The 15,111-nt window shown below is 51.5% G+C and overlaps 12 non-coding genes across 12 annotated transcripts; all 12 read left to right on the forward strand.

Moving 5' to 3' along the window:
- Positions 1-278: 278 nt before the first annotated feature.
- On the forward strand, positions 279-349 carry trnag-gcc. Its single transcript has one exon. It is a non-coding gene; the product is annotated as a tRNA-Gly (tRNA).
- Positions 350-653: 304 nt separating this feature from the next.
- Positions 654-726, forward strand: trnam-cau. Its single transcript has one exon. It is a non-coding gene; the product is annotated as a tRNA-Met (tRNA).
- A 2,224-nt stretch (positions 727-2,950) lies between these two features.
- On the forward strand, positions 2,951-3,021 carry trnag-gcc. The gene has a single exon. It is a non-coding gene; the product is annotated as a tRNA-Gly (tRNA).
- Positions 3,022-3,326: 305 nt separating this feature from the next.
- Positions 3,327-3,399, forward strand: trnam-cau. The gene has a single exon. It is a non-coding gene; the product is annotated as a tRNA-Met (tRNA).
- Positions 3,400-5,622: 2,223 nt separating this feature from the next.
- trnag-gcc lies at positions 5,623-5,693 on the forward strand. The gene has a single exon. It is a non-coding gene; the product is annotated as a tRNA-Gly (tRNA).
- Positions 5,694-5,997: 304 nt separating this feature from the next.
- Positions 5,998-6,070, forward strand: trnam-cau. Its single transcript has one exon. It is a non-coding gene; the product is annotated as a tRNA-Met (tRNA).
- Positions 6,071-8,293: 2,223 nt separating this feature from the next.
- trnag-gcc lies at positions 8,294-8,364 on the forward strand. The gene has a single exon. It is a non-coding gene; the product is annotated as a tRNA-Gly (tRNA).
- A 305-nt stretch (positions 8,365-8,669) lies between these two features.
- trnam-cau lies at positions 8,670-8,742 on the forward strand. The gene has a single exon. It is a non-coding gene; the product is annotated as a tRNA-Met (tRNA).
- A 2,223-nt stretch (positions 8,743-10,965) lies between these two features.
- trnag-gcc lies at positions 10,966-11,036 on the forward strand. The gene has a single exon. It is a non-coding gene; the product is annotated as a tRNA-Gly (tRNA).
- Positions 11,037-11,341: 305 nt separating this feature from the next.
- Positions 11,342-11,414, forward strand: trnam-cau. The gene has a single exon. It is a non-coding gene; the product is annotated as a tRNA-Met (tRNA).
- A 2,223-nt stretch (positions 11,415-13,637) lies between these two features.
- trnag-gcc lies at positions 13,638-13,708 on the forward strand. The gene has a single exon. It is a non-coding gene; the product is annotated as a tRNA-Gly (tRNA).
- Positions 13,709-14,013: 305 nt separating this feature from the next.
- On the forward strand, positions 14,014-14,086 carry trnam-cau. The gene has a single exon. It is a non-coding gene; the product is annotated as a tRNA-Met (tRNA).
- The last annotated feature ends 1,025 nt before the right edge of the window (positions 14,087-15,111 follow it).

Raw genomic sequence — 15,111 nt, forward strand, 5'->3', positions numbered from 1 at the left:
TCGAATGTCTTGGACGCCCCGGGGAAGAGAATAGCAGAGCTGTCTACTGATAGTCACTACCTGGTATGGAGTTGAATGTGACAGCTGGGGAGGCTGCTGGAACAACCTGGTAAACCCAATTGTGTACTGAGGGTGAACTGGGAACGTCTAGCTGAGGCCCCTGTCCGTGATATCTTAAACTCCCTCCTCCGTAAAGAAAACATATGACTGGGCATCCTACGACGTCTCAACTTCTGTGGAGATCTGAGTCGTAGCATGTCCAGATGTGTAGCATGTGAGCATTGGTGGTTCAGTGGTAGAATTCTCGCCTGCCACGCGGGAGGCCCGGGTTCGATTCCCGGCCAATGCAACATCTGTTTTTAGAGAAAGGACGCACAAAGCGGTGATGATTTTACAATGTCCGAGGAGGAGGAGGGCTTTGTTCTGTTCTTGGCACCCTACAATATATCAGTCGGTCATAAACATGTATTTGCTAGGGTTTCTTCAGCCCTCCAATGCATCAATATCATGATGGGAAGGTTGCGAGTTCGACTCCCACATAGGGCAAGTCGGTAGGCTCTTTTGTAAAAAAAAAAAGGCCAATCGGTCAAATTTGTTCAAGTTAATAAAAAGAACGTGTGGTCTTCAATTGGCGAACGTTAGCTGCATTGTGTGCCTCGTTGGCGCAGTAGGCAGCGCGTCAGTCTCATAATCTGAAGGTCGTGAGTTCGACCCTCACACTGGGCATTTGTTTTGACACATCTTTGCCTAGGATTATATGCGGTCACACACAAATATTTGCCAGGTTTCTTTCAGCCCTCCAATGCATCAATATCACGATGGGAAGGTTGCGAGTTCGACACCCACATAGGGCAAGTGAGTAGGCTGTTAGGTGGCTGTGAGTAGTTCTGGTTAGAAGGTCGTTGGTGCTAATATATTAACAGGCTTTTTAGATAGCACTTTGAGGGACTGCTGAACCTGACCAAAAAGTTCCTCCGTGGAGCTCTTGCCAGCCTCATCTTGGCAAGTAGTTCTATCTTGGCAGGTCGATCTTCTAGGAGGGATTTGTAGCCTATGATGTAGAAATCCGAAGGGGGGTTATTAGGAGCAGCGGCCTGACTAATCTGATCCTAATTGCAACATCCTTTTTCGAAAAAGGGAAAAACACAGCTGTCATGATTTTGCAAAAGTTCTGCTGGTTGTTCAGCCTGACAGCAGCAGGAAGGAAGGATTTGCAGTACCTCTCCTTCACACACTGGATGAACCCGGGAAGAGTCCTAGACTAAGAGCACTTAAGAAACAAACTGAATAGCGGCCCAAGGAATGAAGCTGCTTCGCCCGGACAAAGGAAACCGGGGCACCCTCCCAGAGCCAGACTCAGGAGAGGAGCTCGTCGGCAAGCGTCTGGTGGCCCGGGCCTTCGCCCATGGTGCCCGGCCTTTTTGGAAAAAAGGACCCACACAGCTGTGACGATTTCACAAGCAAGTGGATCTTGAATTATCTGCGGTCACAAACACATTTTTTGTCAGTAAGTTTCTTCAGCCCGCCAATGCATCAATATCATGATATGAAGGTTGTGAGTTTGACTCCACATAGGGAAAGTGAGTAGACTGATTATGAAAAAGGCCAATCGGTACATTTTGTCTCCTCCTATGAAACGCCACCTTAACGTGGTGGAGGAGTTTGAGTGGCTCACTGATCCTGGGAGCTATGTTGTCCGGGGCATCAGCCCCTGGTAGTCTCTCCCAAGGCAAACAGGTCTCGGGGGAGAGCCCAGACTAAGAGCGGTTCAATAAACCCTGATGATAAGCAGCCCACGGACTGAAGCTACCTTGCCCGGACAAGGGAAACCGGGGCACCCTCCCGGAGCCAGACCCAGGAGGGGAGCTCGTCGGCGAGCGTCTGGTGGCCGGGCTTTCTCCCATGGGGCCCGGTCGGGCTTAGCCCGAAAAAACATCATGGAGCAGCAGTCACCCTGTGGACCCACCACCCGCAGGGAGAATTATCGGGGTCGGGTGCTATGTAGACCGGGCGGCGGGCCAGGCGGGAGACCTGGGCGGGCCGATCGCCGGTGGCACAGACTAGCTCTAGGGACGTGGAACGTCACCTCACTAGCGGAGAAAGAGCCGGAGCTGGTGCAGGAGGCGGAGCGGTACGAGCTAGATATAGTTGGGCTCACCTCCACGCACAGCATGGGCTCTGGAACCAAGCTCCTGGAGAAGGGTTGGACTTTGTCCTTTTCTGGAGTTGCCCAGGGTGAGAGGCGCCGGGCGGGAGTGGGGATACTCACGAGCCCCCGGCTGAGCGCCGCTGTGTTGGAGTTTTCCCCGGGGAACAAGAGGGTCGCCTCCCTGCGCCTACGAGTTGCGGGGAGTAAGGCTCTGACTGTTGTTTGTGCTTATGCACCCAACAGCATTTCGGAGTATCCGGCCTTCTTGGAGTCGGTGGGAGGGGTAGATCTTCTAGGAGGGATTTGTAGCCTATGATGTAGAAATCCGAAGGGGGGTGATTAGGAGCAGCGGCCTGACTAATCTGATCCTAATTGGTGCTTTTTTGTTGGACTTATGTGCTCGTCACTGGTCATAACAAACGCCATGTTCAAGTACAGGGCTATTTATAAGTGTACATGGTACCAGAATAACCAAGGCCAAAGATCGATGATCAACTTTGTGGTCGGATCATCAGAACTTTGGTCGAATGTCTTGGACGCCCCGGGGAAGAGAATAGCAGAGCTGTCTACTGATAGTCACTACCTGGTATGGAGTTGAATGTGACAGCTGGGGAGGCTGCTGGAACAACCTGGTAAACCCAATTGTGTACTGAGGGTGAACTGGGAACGTCTAGCTGAGGCCCCTGTCCGTGATATCTTAAACTCCCTCCTCCGTAAAGAAAACATATGACTGGGCATCCTACGACGTCTCAACTTCTGTGGAGATCTGAGTCGTAGCATGTCCAGATGTGTAGCATGTGAGCATTGGTGGTTCAGTGGTAGAATTCTCGCCTGCCACGCGGGAGGCCCGGGTTCGATTCCCGGCCAATGCAACATCTGTTTTTAGAGAAAGGACGCACAAAGCGGTGATGATTTTACAATGTCCGAGGAGGAGGAGGGCTTTGTTCTGTTCTTGGCACCCTACAATATATCAGTCGGTCATAAACATGTATTTGCTAGGGTTTCTTCAGCCCTCCAATGCATCAATATCATGATGGGAAGGTTGCGAGTTCGACTCCCACATAGGGCAAGTCGGTAGGCTCTTTTGTAAAAAAAAAAAAGGCCAATCGGTCAAATTTGTTCAAGTTAATAAAAAGAACGTGTGGTCTTCAATTGGCGAACGTTAGCTGCATTGTGTGCCTCGTTGGCGCAGTAGGCAGCGCGTCAGTCTCATAATCTGAAGGTCGTGAGTTCGACCCTCACACTGGGCATTTGTTTTGACACATCTTTGCCTAGGATTATATGCGGTCACACACAAATATTTGCCAGGTTTCTTTCAGCCCTCCAATGCATCAATATCACGATGGGAAGGTTGCGAGTTCGACACCCACATAGGGCAAGTGAGTAGGCTGTTAGGTGGCTGTGAGTAGTTCTGGTTAGAAGGTCGTTGGTGCTAATATATTAACAGGCTTTTTAGATAGCACTTTGAGGGACTGCTGAACCTGACCAAAAAGTTCCTCCGTGGAGCTCTTGCCAGCCTCATCTTGGCAAGTAGTTCTATCTTGGCAGGTCGATCTTCTAGGAGGGATTTGTAGCCTATGATGTAGAAATCCGAAGGGGGGTTATTAGGAGCAGCGGCCTGACTAATCTGATCCTAATTGCAACATCCTTTTTCGAAAAAGGGAAAAACACAGCTGTCATGATTTTGCAAAAGTTCTGCTGGTTGTTCAGCCTGACAGCAGCAGGAAGGAAGGATTTGCAGTACCTCTCCTTCACACACTGGATGAACCCGGGAAGAGTCTAGACTAAGAGCACTTAAGAAACAAACTGAATAGCGGCCCAAGGAATGAAGCTGCTTCGCCCGGACAAAGGAAACCGGGGCACCCTCCCAGAGCCAGACTCAGGAGAGGAGCTCGTCGGCAAGCGTCTGGTGGCCCGGGCCTTCGCCCATGGTGCCCGGCCTTTTTGGAAAAAAGGACCCACACAGCTGTGACTATTTCACAAGCAAGTGGATCTTGAATTATCTGCGGTCACAAACACATTTTTTGTCAGTAAGTTTCTTCAGCCCGCCAATGCATCAATATCATGATATGAAGGTTGTGAGTTTGACTCCACATAGGGAAAGTGAGTAGACTGATTATGAAAAAGGCCAATCGGTACATTTTGTCTCCTCCTATGAAACGCCACCTTAACGTGGTGGAGGAGTTTGAGTGGCTCACTGATCCTGGGAGCTATGTTGTCCGGGGCATCAGCCCCTGGTAGTCTCTCCCAAGGCAAACAGGTCTCGGGGGAGAGCCCAGACTAAGAGCGGTTCAATAAACCCTGATGATAAGCAGCCCACGGACTGAAGCTACCTTGCCCGGACAAGGGAAACCGGGGCACCCTCCCGGAGCCAGACCCAGGAGGGGAGCTCGTCGGCGAGCGTCTGGTGGCCGGGCTTTCTCCCATGGGGCCCGGTCGGGCTTAGCCCGAAAAAACATCATGGAGCAGCAGTCACCCTGTGGACCCACCACCCGCAGGGAGAATTATCGGGGTCGGGTGCTATGTAGACCGGGCGGCGGGCCAGGCGGGAGACCTGGGCGGGCCGATCGCCGGTGGCACAGACTAGCTCTAGGGACGTGGAACGTCACCTCACTAGCGGAGAAAGAGCCGGAGCTGGTGCAGGAGGCGGAGCGGTACGAGCTAGATATAGTTGGGCTCACCTCCACGCACAGCATGGGCTCTGGAACCAAGCTCCTGGAGAAGGGTTGGACTTTGTCCTTTTCTGGAGTTGCCCAGGGTGAGAGGCGCCGGGCGGGAGTGGGGATACTCACGAGCCCCCGGCTGAGCGCCGCTGTGTTGGAGTTTTCCCCGGGGAACAAGAGGGTCGCCTCCCTGCGCCTACGAGTTGCGGGGAGTAAGGCTCTGACTGTTGTTTGTGCTTATGCACCCAACAGCATTTCGGAGTATCCGGCCTTCTTGGAGTCGGTGGGAGGGGTAGATCTTCTAGGAGGGATTTGTAGCCTATGATGTAGAAATCCGAAGGGGGGTGATTAGGAGCAGCGGCCTGACTAATCTGATCCTAATTGGTGCTTTTTTGTTGGACTTATGTGCTCGTCACTGGTCATAACAAACGCCATGTTCAAGTACAGGGCTATTTATAAGTGTACATGGTACCAGAATAACCAAGGCCAAAGATCGATGATCAACTTTGTGGTCGGATCATCAGAACTTTGGTCGAATGTCTTGGACGCCCCGGGGAAGAGAATAGCAGAGCTGTCTACTGATAGTCACTACCTGGTATGGAGTTGAATGTGACAGCTGGGGAGGCTGCTGGAACAACCTGGTAAACCCAATTGTGTACTGAGGGTGAACTGGGAACGTCTAGCTGAGGCCCCTGTCCGTGATATCTTAAACTCCCTCCTCCGTAAAGAAAACATATGACTGGGCATCCTACGACGTCTCAACTTCTGTGGAGATCTGAGTCGTAGCATGTCCAGATGTGTAGCATGTGAGCATTGGTGGTTCAGTGGTAGAATTCTCGCCTGCCACGCGGGAGGCCCGGGTTCGATTCCCGGCCAATGCAACATCTGTTTTTAGAGAAAGGACGCACAAAGCGGTGATGATTTTACAATGTCCGAGGAGGAGGAGGGCTTTTTTCTGTTCTTGGCACCCTACAATATATCAGTCGGTCATAAACATGTATTTGCTAGGGTTTCTTCAGCCCTCCAATGCATCAATATCATGATGGGAAGGTTGCGAGTTCGACTCCCACATAGGGCAAGTCGGTAGGCTCTTTTGTAAAAAAAAAAAGGCCAATCGGTCAAATTTGTTCAAGTTAATAAAAAGAACGTGTGGTCTTCAATTGGCGAACGTTAGCTGCATTGTGTGCCTCGTTGGCGCAGTAGGCAGCGCGTCAGTCTCATAATCTGAAGGTCGTGAGTTCGACCCTCACACTGGGCATTTGTTTTGACACATCTTTGCCTAGGATTATATGCGGTCACACACAAATATTTGCCAGGTTTCTTTCAGCCCTCCAATGCATCAATATCACGATGGGAAGGTTGCGAGTTCGACACCCACATAGGGCAAGTGAGTAGGCTGTTAGGTGGCTGTGAGTAGTTCTGGTTAGAAGGTCGTTGGTGCTAATATATTAACAGGCTTTTTAGATAGCACTTTGAGGGACTGCTGAACCTGACCAAAAAGTTCCTCCGTGGAGCTCTTGCCAGCCTCATCTTGGCAAGTAGTTCTATCTTGGCAGGTCGATCTTCTAGGAGGGATTTGTAGCCTATGATGTAGAAATCCGAAGGGGGGTTATTAGGAGCAGCGGCCTGACTAATCTGATCCTAATTGCAACATCCTTTTTCGAAAAAGGGAAAAACACAGCTGTCATGATTTTGCAAAAGTTCTGCTGGTTGTTCAGCCTGACAGCAGCAGGAAGGAAGGATTTGCAGTACCTCTCCTTCACACACTGGATGAACCCGGGAAGAGTCTAGACTAAGAGCACTTAAGAAACAAACTGAATAGCGGCCCAAGGAATGAAGCTGCTTCGCCCGGACAAAGGAAACCGGGGCACCCTCCCAGAGCCAGACTCAGGAGAGGAGCTCGTCGGCAAGCGTCTGGTGGCCCGGGCCTTCGCCCATGGTGCCCGGCCTTTTTGGAAAAAAGGACCCACACAGCTGTGACGATTTCACAAGCAAGTGGATCTTGAATTATCTGCGGTCACAAACACATTTTTTGTCAGTAAGTTTCTTCAGCCCGCCAATGCATCAATATCATGATATGAAGGTTGTGAGTTTGACTCCACATAGGGAAAGTGAGTAGACTGATTATGAAAAAGGCCAATCGGTACATTTTGTCTCCTCCTATGAAACGCCACCTTAACGTGGTGGAGGAGTTTGAGTGGCTCACTGATCCTGGGAGCTATGTTGTCCGGGGCATCAGCCCCTGGTAGTCTCTCCCAAGGCAAACAGGTCTCGGGGGAGAGCCCAGACTAAGAGCGGTTCAATAAACCCTGATGATAAGCAGCCCACGGACTGAAGCTACCTTGCCCGGACAAGGGAAACCGGGGCACCCTCCCGGAGCCAGACCCAGGAGGGGAGCTCGTCGGCGAGCGTCTGGTGGCCGGGCTTTCTCCCATGGGGCCCGGTCGGGCTTAGCCCGAAAAAACATCATGGAGCAGCAGTCACCCTGTGGACCCACCACCCGCAGGGAGAATTATCGGGGTCGGGTGCTATGTAGACCGGGCGGCGGGCCAGGCGGGAGACCTGGGCGGGCCGATCGCCGGTGGCACAGACTAGCTCTAGGGACGTGGAACGTCACCTCACTAGCGGAGAAAGAGCCGGAGCTGGTGCAGGAGGCGGAGCGGTACGAGCTAGATATAGTTGGGCTCACCTCCACGCACAGCATGGGCTCTGGAACCAAGCTCCTGGAGAAGGGTTGGACTTTGTCCTTTTCTGGAGTTGCCCAGGGTGAGAGGCGCCGGGCGGGAGTGGGGATACTCACGAGCCCCCGGCTGAGCGCCGCTGTGTTGGAGTTTTCCCCGGGGAACAAGAGGGTCGCCTCCCTGCGCCTACGAGTTGCGGGGAGTAAGGCTCTGACTGTTGTTTGTGCTTATGCACCCAACAGCATTTCGGAGTATCCGGCCTTCTTGGAGTCGGTGGGAGGGGTAGATCTTCTAGGAGGGATTTGTAGCCTATGATGTAGAAATCCGAAGGGGGGTGATTAGGAGCAGCGGCCTGACTAATCTGATCCTAATTGGTGCTTTTTTGTTGGACTTATGTGCTCGTCACTGGTCATAACAAACGCCATGTTCAAGTACAGGGCTATTTATAAGTGTACATGGTACCAGAATAACCAAGGCCAAAGATCGATGATCAACTTTGTGGTCGGATCATCAGAACTTTGGTCGAATGTCTTGGACGCCCCGGGGAAGAGAATAGCAGAGCTGTCTACTGATAGTCACTACCTGGTATGGAGTTGAATGTGACAGCTGGGGAGGCTGCTGGAACAACCTGGTAAACCCAATTGTGTACTGAGGGTGAACTGGGAACGTCTAGCTGAGGCCCCTGTCCGTGATATCTTAAACTCCCTCCTCCGTAAAGAAAACATATGACTGGGCATCCTACGACGTCTCAACTTCTGTGGAGATCTGAGTCGTAGCATGTCCAGATGTGTAGCATGTGAGCATTGGTGGTTCAGTGGTAGAATTCTCGCCTGCCACGCGGGAGGCCCGGGTTCGATTCCCGGCCAATGCAACATCTGTTTTTAGAGAAAGGACGCACAAAGCGGTGATGATTTTACAATGTCCGAGGAGGAGGAGGGCTTTGTTCTGTTCTTGGCACCCTACAATATATCAGTCGGTCATAAACATGTATTTGCTAGGGTTTCTTCAGCCCTCCAATGCATCAATATCATGATGGGAAGGTTGCGAGTTCGACTCCCACATAGGGCAAGTCGGTAGGCTCTTTTGTAAAAAAAAAAAAGGCCAATCGGTCAAATTTGTTCAAGTTAATAAAAAGAACGTGTGGTCTTCAATTGGCGAACGTTAGCTGCATTGTGTGCCTCGTTGGCGCAGTAGGCAGCGCGTCAGTCTCATAATCTGAAGGTCGTGAGTTCGACCCTCACACTGGGCATTTGTTTTGACACATCTTTGCCTAGGATTATATGCGGTCACACACAAATATTTGCCAGGTTTCTTTCAGCCCTCCAATGCATCAATATCACGATGGGAAGGTTGCGAGTTCGACACCCACATAGGGCAAGTGAGTAGGCTGTTAGGTGGCTGTGAGTAGTTCTGGTTAGAAGGTCGTTGGTGCTAATATATTAACAGGCTTTTTAGATAGCACTTTGAGGGACTGCTGAACCTGACCAAAAAGTTCCTCCGTGGAGCTCTTGCCAGCCTCATCTTGGCAAGTAGTTCTATCTTGGCAGGTCGATCTTCTAGGAGGGATTTGTAGCCTATGATGTAGAAATCCGAAGGGGGGTGATTAGGAGCAGCGGCCTGACTAATCTGATCCTAATTGCAACATCCTTTTTCGAAAAAGGGAAAAACACAGCTGTCATGATTTTGCAAAAGTTCTGCTGGTTGTTCAGCCTGACAGCAGCAGGAAGGAAGGATTTGCAGTACCTCTCCTTCACACACTGGATGAACCCGGGAAGAGTCTAGACTAAGAGCACTTAAGAAACAAACTGAATAGCGGCCCAAGGAATGAAGCTGCTTCGCCCGGACAAAGGAAACCGGGGCACCCTCCCAGAGCCAGACTCAGGAGAGGAGCTCGTCGGCAAGCGTCTGGTGGCCCGGGCCTTCGCCCATGGTGCCCGGCCTTTTTGGAAAAAAGGACCCACACAGCTGTGACGATTTCACAAGCAAGTGGATCTTGAATTATCTGCGGTCACAAACACATTTTTTGTCAGTAAGTTTCTTCAGCCCGCCAATGCATCAATATCATGATATGAAGGTTGTGAGTTTGACTCCACATAGGGAAAGTGAGTAGACTGATTATGAAAAAGGCCAATCGGTACATTTTGTCTCCTCCTATGAAACGCCACCTTAACGTGGTGGAGGAGTTTGAGTGGCTCACTGATCCTGGGAGCTATGTTGTCCGGGGCATCAGCCCCTGGTAGTCTCTCCCAAGGCAAACAGGTCTCGGGGGAGAGCCCAGACTAAGAGCGGTTCAATAAACCCTGATGATAAGCAGCCCACGGACTGAAGCTACCTTGCCCGGACAAGGGAAACCGGGGCACCCTCCCGGAGCCAGACCCAGGAGGGGAGCTCGTCGGCGAGCGTCTGGTGGCCGGGCTTTCTCCCATGGGGCCCGGTCGGGCTCAGCCCGAAAAAACATCATGGAGCAGCAGTCACCCTGTGGACCCACCACCCGCAGGGAGAATTATCGGGGTCGGGTGCTATGTAGACCGGGCGGCGGGCCAGGCGGGAGACCTGGGCGGGCCGATCGCCGGTGGCACAGACTAGCTCTAGGGACGTGGAACGTCACCTCACTAGCGGAGAAAGAGCCGGAGCTGGTGCAGGAGGCGGAGCGGTACGAGCTAGATATAGTTGGGCTCACCTCCACGCACAGCATGGGCTCTGGAACCAAGCTCCTGGAGAAGGGTTGGACTTTGTCCTTTTCTGGAGTTGCCCAGGGTGAGAGGCGCCGGGCGGGAGTGGGGATACTCACGAGCCCCCGGCTGAGCGCCGCTGTGTTGGAGTTTTCCCCGGGGAACAAGAGGGTCGCCTCCCTGCGCCTACGAGTTGCGGGGAGTAAGGCTCTGACTGTTGTTTGTGCTTATGCACCCAACAGCATTTCGGAGTATCCGGCCTTCTTGGAGTCGGTGGGAGGGGTAGATCTTCTAGGAGGGATTTGTAGCCTATGATGTAGAAATCCGAAGGGGGGTGATTAGGAGCAGCGGCCTGACTAATCTGATCCTAATTGGTGCTTTTTTGTTGGACTTATGTGCTCGTCACTGGTCATAACAAACGCCATGTTCAAGTACAGGGCTATTTATAAGTGTACATGGTACCAGAATAACCAAGGCCAAAGATCGATGATCAACTTTGTGGTCGGATCATCAGAACTTTGGTCGAATGTCTTGGACGCCCCGGGGAAGAGAATAGCAGAGCTGTCTACTGATAGTCACTACCTGGTATGGAGTTGAATGTGACAGCTGGGGAGGCTGCTGGAACAACCTGGTAAACCCAATTGTGTACTGAGGGTGAACTGGGAACGTCTAGCTGAGGCCCCTGTCCGTGATATCTTAAACTCCCTCCTCCGTAAAGAAAACATATGACTGGGCATCCTACGACGTCTCAACTTCTGTGGAGATCTGAGTCGTAGCATGTCCAGATGTGTAGCATGTGAGCATTGGTGGTTCAGTGGTAGAATTCTCGCCTGCCACGCGGGAGGCCCGGGTTCGATTCCCGGCCAATGCAACATCTGTTTTTAGAGAAAGGACGCACAAAGCGGTGATGATTTTACAATGTCCGAGGAGGAGGAGGGCTTTGTTCTGTTCTTGGCACCCTACAATATATCAGTCGGTCATAAACATGTATTTGCTAGGGTTTCTTCAGCCCTCCAATGCATCAATATCATGATGGGAAGGTTGCGAGTTCGACTCCCACATAGGGCAAGTCGGTAGGCTCTTTTGTAAAAAAAAAAAAGGCCAATCGGTCAAATTTGTTCAAGTTAATAAAAAGAACGTGTGGTCTTCAATTGGCGAACGTTAGCTGCATTGTGTGCCTCGTTGGCGCAGTAGGCAGCGCGTCAGTCTCATAATCTGAAGGTCGTGAGTTCGACCCTCACACTGGGCATTTGTTTTGACACATCTTTGCCTAGGATTATATGCGGTCACACACAAATATTTGCCAGGTTTCTTTCAGCCCTCCAATGCATCAATATCACGATGGGAAGGTTGCGAGTTCGACACCCACATAGGGCAAGTGAGTAGGCTGTTAGGTGGCTGTGAGTAGTTCTGGTTAGAAGGTCGTTGGTGCTAATATATTAACAGGCTTTTTAGATAGCACTTTGAGGGACTGCTGAACCTGACCAAAAAGTTCCTCCGTGGAGCTCTTGCCAGCCTCATCTTGGCAAGTAGTTCTATCTTGGCAGGTCGATCTTCTAGGAGGGATTTGTAGCCTATGATGTAGAAATCCGAAGGGGGGTGATTAGGAGCAGCGGCCTGACTAATCTGATCCTAATTGCAACATCCTTTTTCGAAAAAGGGAAAAACACAGCTGTCATGATTTTGCAAAAGTTCTGCTGGTTGTTCAGCCTGACAGCAGCAGGAAGGAAGGATTTGCAGTACCTCTCCTTCACACACTGGATGAACCCGGGAAGAGTCTAGACTAAGAGCACTTAAGAAACAAACTGAATAGCGGCCCAAGGAATGAAGCTGCTTCGCCCGGACAAAGGAAACCGGGGCACCCTCCCAGAGCCAGACTCAGGAGAGGAGCTCGTCGGCAAGCGTCTGGTGGCCCGGGCCTTCGCCCATGGTGCCCGGCCTTTTTGGAAAAAAGGACCCACACAGCTGTGACGATTTCACAAGCAAGTGGATCTTGAATTATCTGCGGTCACAAACACATTTTTTGTCAGTAAGTTTCTTCAGCCCGCCAATGCATCAATATCATGATATGAAGGTTGTGAGTTTGACTCCACATAGGGAAAGTGAGTAGACTGATTATGAAAAAGGCCAATCGGTACATTTTGTCTCCTCCTATGAAACGCCACCTTAACGTGGTGGAGGAGTTTGAGTGGCTCACTGATCCTGGGAGCTATGTTGTCCGGGGCATCAGCCCCTGGTAGTCTCTCCCAAGGCAAACAGGTCTCGGGGGAGAGCCCAGACTAAGAGCGGTTCAATAAACCCTGATGATAAGCAGCCCACGGACTGAAGCTACCTTGCCCGGACAAGGGAAACCGGGGCACCCTCCCGGAGCCAGACCCAGGAGGGGAGCTCGTCGGCGAGCGTCTGGTGGCCGGGCTTTCTCCCATGGGGCCCGGTCGGGCTTAGCCCGAAAAAACATCATGGAGCAGCAGTCACCCTGTGGACCCACCACCCGCAGGGAGAATTATCGGGGTCGGGTGCTATGTAGACCGGGCGGCGGGCCAGGCGGGAGACCTGGGCGGGCCGATCGCCGGTGGCACAGACTAGCTCTAGGGACGTGGAACGTCACCTCACTAGCGGAGAAAGAGCCGGAGCTGGTGCAGGAGGCGGAGCGGTACGAGCTAGATATAGTTGGGCTCACCTCCACGCACAGCATGGGCTCTGGAACCAAGCTCCTGGAGAAGGGTTGGACTTTGTCCTTTTCTGGAGTTGCCCAGGGTGAGAGGCGCCGGGCGGGAGTGGGGATACTCACGAGCCCCCGGCTGAGCGCCGCTGTGTTGGAGTTTTCCCCGGGGAACAAGAGGGTCGCCTCCCTGCGCCTACGAGTTGCGGGGAGTAAGGCTCTGACTGTTGTTTGTGCTTATGCACCCAACAGCATTTCGGAGTATCCGGCCTTCTTGGAGTCGGTGGGAGGGGTAGATCTTCTAGGAGGGATTTGTAGCCTATGATGTAGAAATCCGAAGGGGGGTGATTAGGAGCAGCGGCCTGACTAATCTGATCCTAATTGGTGCTTTTTTGTTGGACTTATGTGCTCGTCACTGGTCATAACAAACGCCATGTTCAAGTACAGGGCTATTTATAAGTGTACATGGTACCAGAATAACCAAGGCCAAAGATCGATGATCAACTTTGTGGTCGGATCATCAGAACTTTGGTCGAATGTCTTGGACGCCCCGGGGAAGAGAATAGCAGAGCTGTCTACTGATAGTCACTACCTGGTATGGAGTTGAATGTGACAGCTGGGGAGGCTGCTGGAACAACCTGGTAAACCCAATTGTGTACTGAGGGTGAACTGGGAACGTCTAGCTGAGGCCCCTGTCCGTGATATCTTAAACTCCCTCCTCCGTAAAGAAAACATATGACTGGGCATCCTACGACGTCTCAACTTCTGTGGAGATCTGAGTCGTAGCATGTCCAGATGTGTAGCATGTGAGCATTGGTGGTTCAGTGGTAGAATTCTCGCCTGCCACGCGGGAGGCCCGGGTTCGATTCCCGGCCAATGCAACATCTGTTTTTAGAGAAAGGACGCACAAAGCGGTGATGATTTTACAATGTCCGAGGAGGAGGAGGGCTTTGTTCTGTTCTTGGCACCCTACAATATATCAGTCGGTCATAAACATGTATTTGCTAGGGTTTCTTCAGCCCTCCAATGCATCAATATCATGATGGGAAGGTTGCGAGTTCGACTCCCACATAGGGCAAGTCGGTAGGCTCTTTTGTAAAAAAAAAAAAGGCCAATCGGTCAAATTTGTTCAAGTTAATAAAAAGAACGTGTGGTCTTCAATTGGCGAACGTTAGCTGCATTGTGTGCCTCGTTGGCGCAGTAGGCAGCGCGTCAGTCTCATAATCTGAAGGTCGTGAGTTCGACCCTCACACTGGGCATTTGTTTTGACACATCTTTGCCTAGGATTATATGCGGTCACACACAAATATTTGCCAGGTTTCTTTCAGCCCTCCAATGCATCAATATCACGATGGGAAGGTTGCGAGTTCGACACCCACATAGGGCAAGTGAGTAGGCTGTTAGGTGGCTGTGAGTAGTTCTGGTTAGAAGGTCGTTGGTGCTAATATATTAACAGGCTTTTTAGATAGCACTTTGAGGGACTGCTGAACCTGACCAAAAAGTTCCTCCGTGGAGCTCTTGCCAGCCTCATCTTGGCAAGTAGTTCTATCTTGGCAGGTCGATCTTCTAGGAGGGATTTGTAGCCTATGATGTAGAAATCCGAAGGGGGGTGATTAGGAGCAGCGGCCTGACTAATCTGATCCTAATTGCAACATCCTTTTTCGAAAAAGGGAAAAACACAGCTGTCATGATTTTGCAAAAGTTCTGCTGGTTGTTCAGCCTGACAGCAGCAGGAAGGAAGGATTTGCAGTACCTCTCCTTCACACACTGGATGAACCCGGGAAGAGTCTAGACTAAGAGCACTTAAGAAACAAACTGAATAGCGGCCCAAGGAATGAAGCTGCTTCGCCCGGACAAAGGAAACCGGGGCACCCTCCCAGAGCCAGACTCAGGAGAGGAGCTCGTCGGCAAGCGTCTGGTGGCCCGGGCCTTCGCCCATGGTGCCCGGCCTTTTTGGAAAAAAGGACCCACACAGCTGTGACGATTTCACAAGCAAGTGGATCTTGAATTATCTGCGGTCACAAACACATTTTTTGTCAGTAAGTTTCTTCAGCCCGCCAATGCATCAATATCATGATATGAAGGTTGTGAGTTTGACTCCACATAGGGAAAGTGAGTAGACTGATTATGAAAAAGGCCAATCGGTACATTTTGTCTCCTCCTATGAAACGCCACCTTAACGTGGTGGAGGAGTTTGAGTGGCTCACTGATCCTGGGAGCTATGTTGTCCGGGGCATCAGCCCCTGGTAGTCTCTCCCAAGGCAAACAGGTCTCGGGGGAGAGC

Source organism: Cyclopterus lumpus, chromosome 2 (assembly GCF_009769545.1).
Source record: "Cyclopterus lumpus isolate fCycLum1 chromosome 2, fCycLum1.pri, whole genome shotgun sequence".
NCBI classification, from domain to species: domain Eukaryota; kingdom Metazoa; phylum Chordata; class Actinopteri; order Perciformes; family Cyclopteridae; genus Cyclopterus; species Cyclopterus lumpus.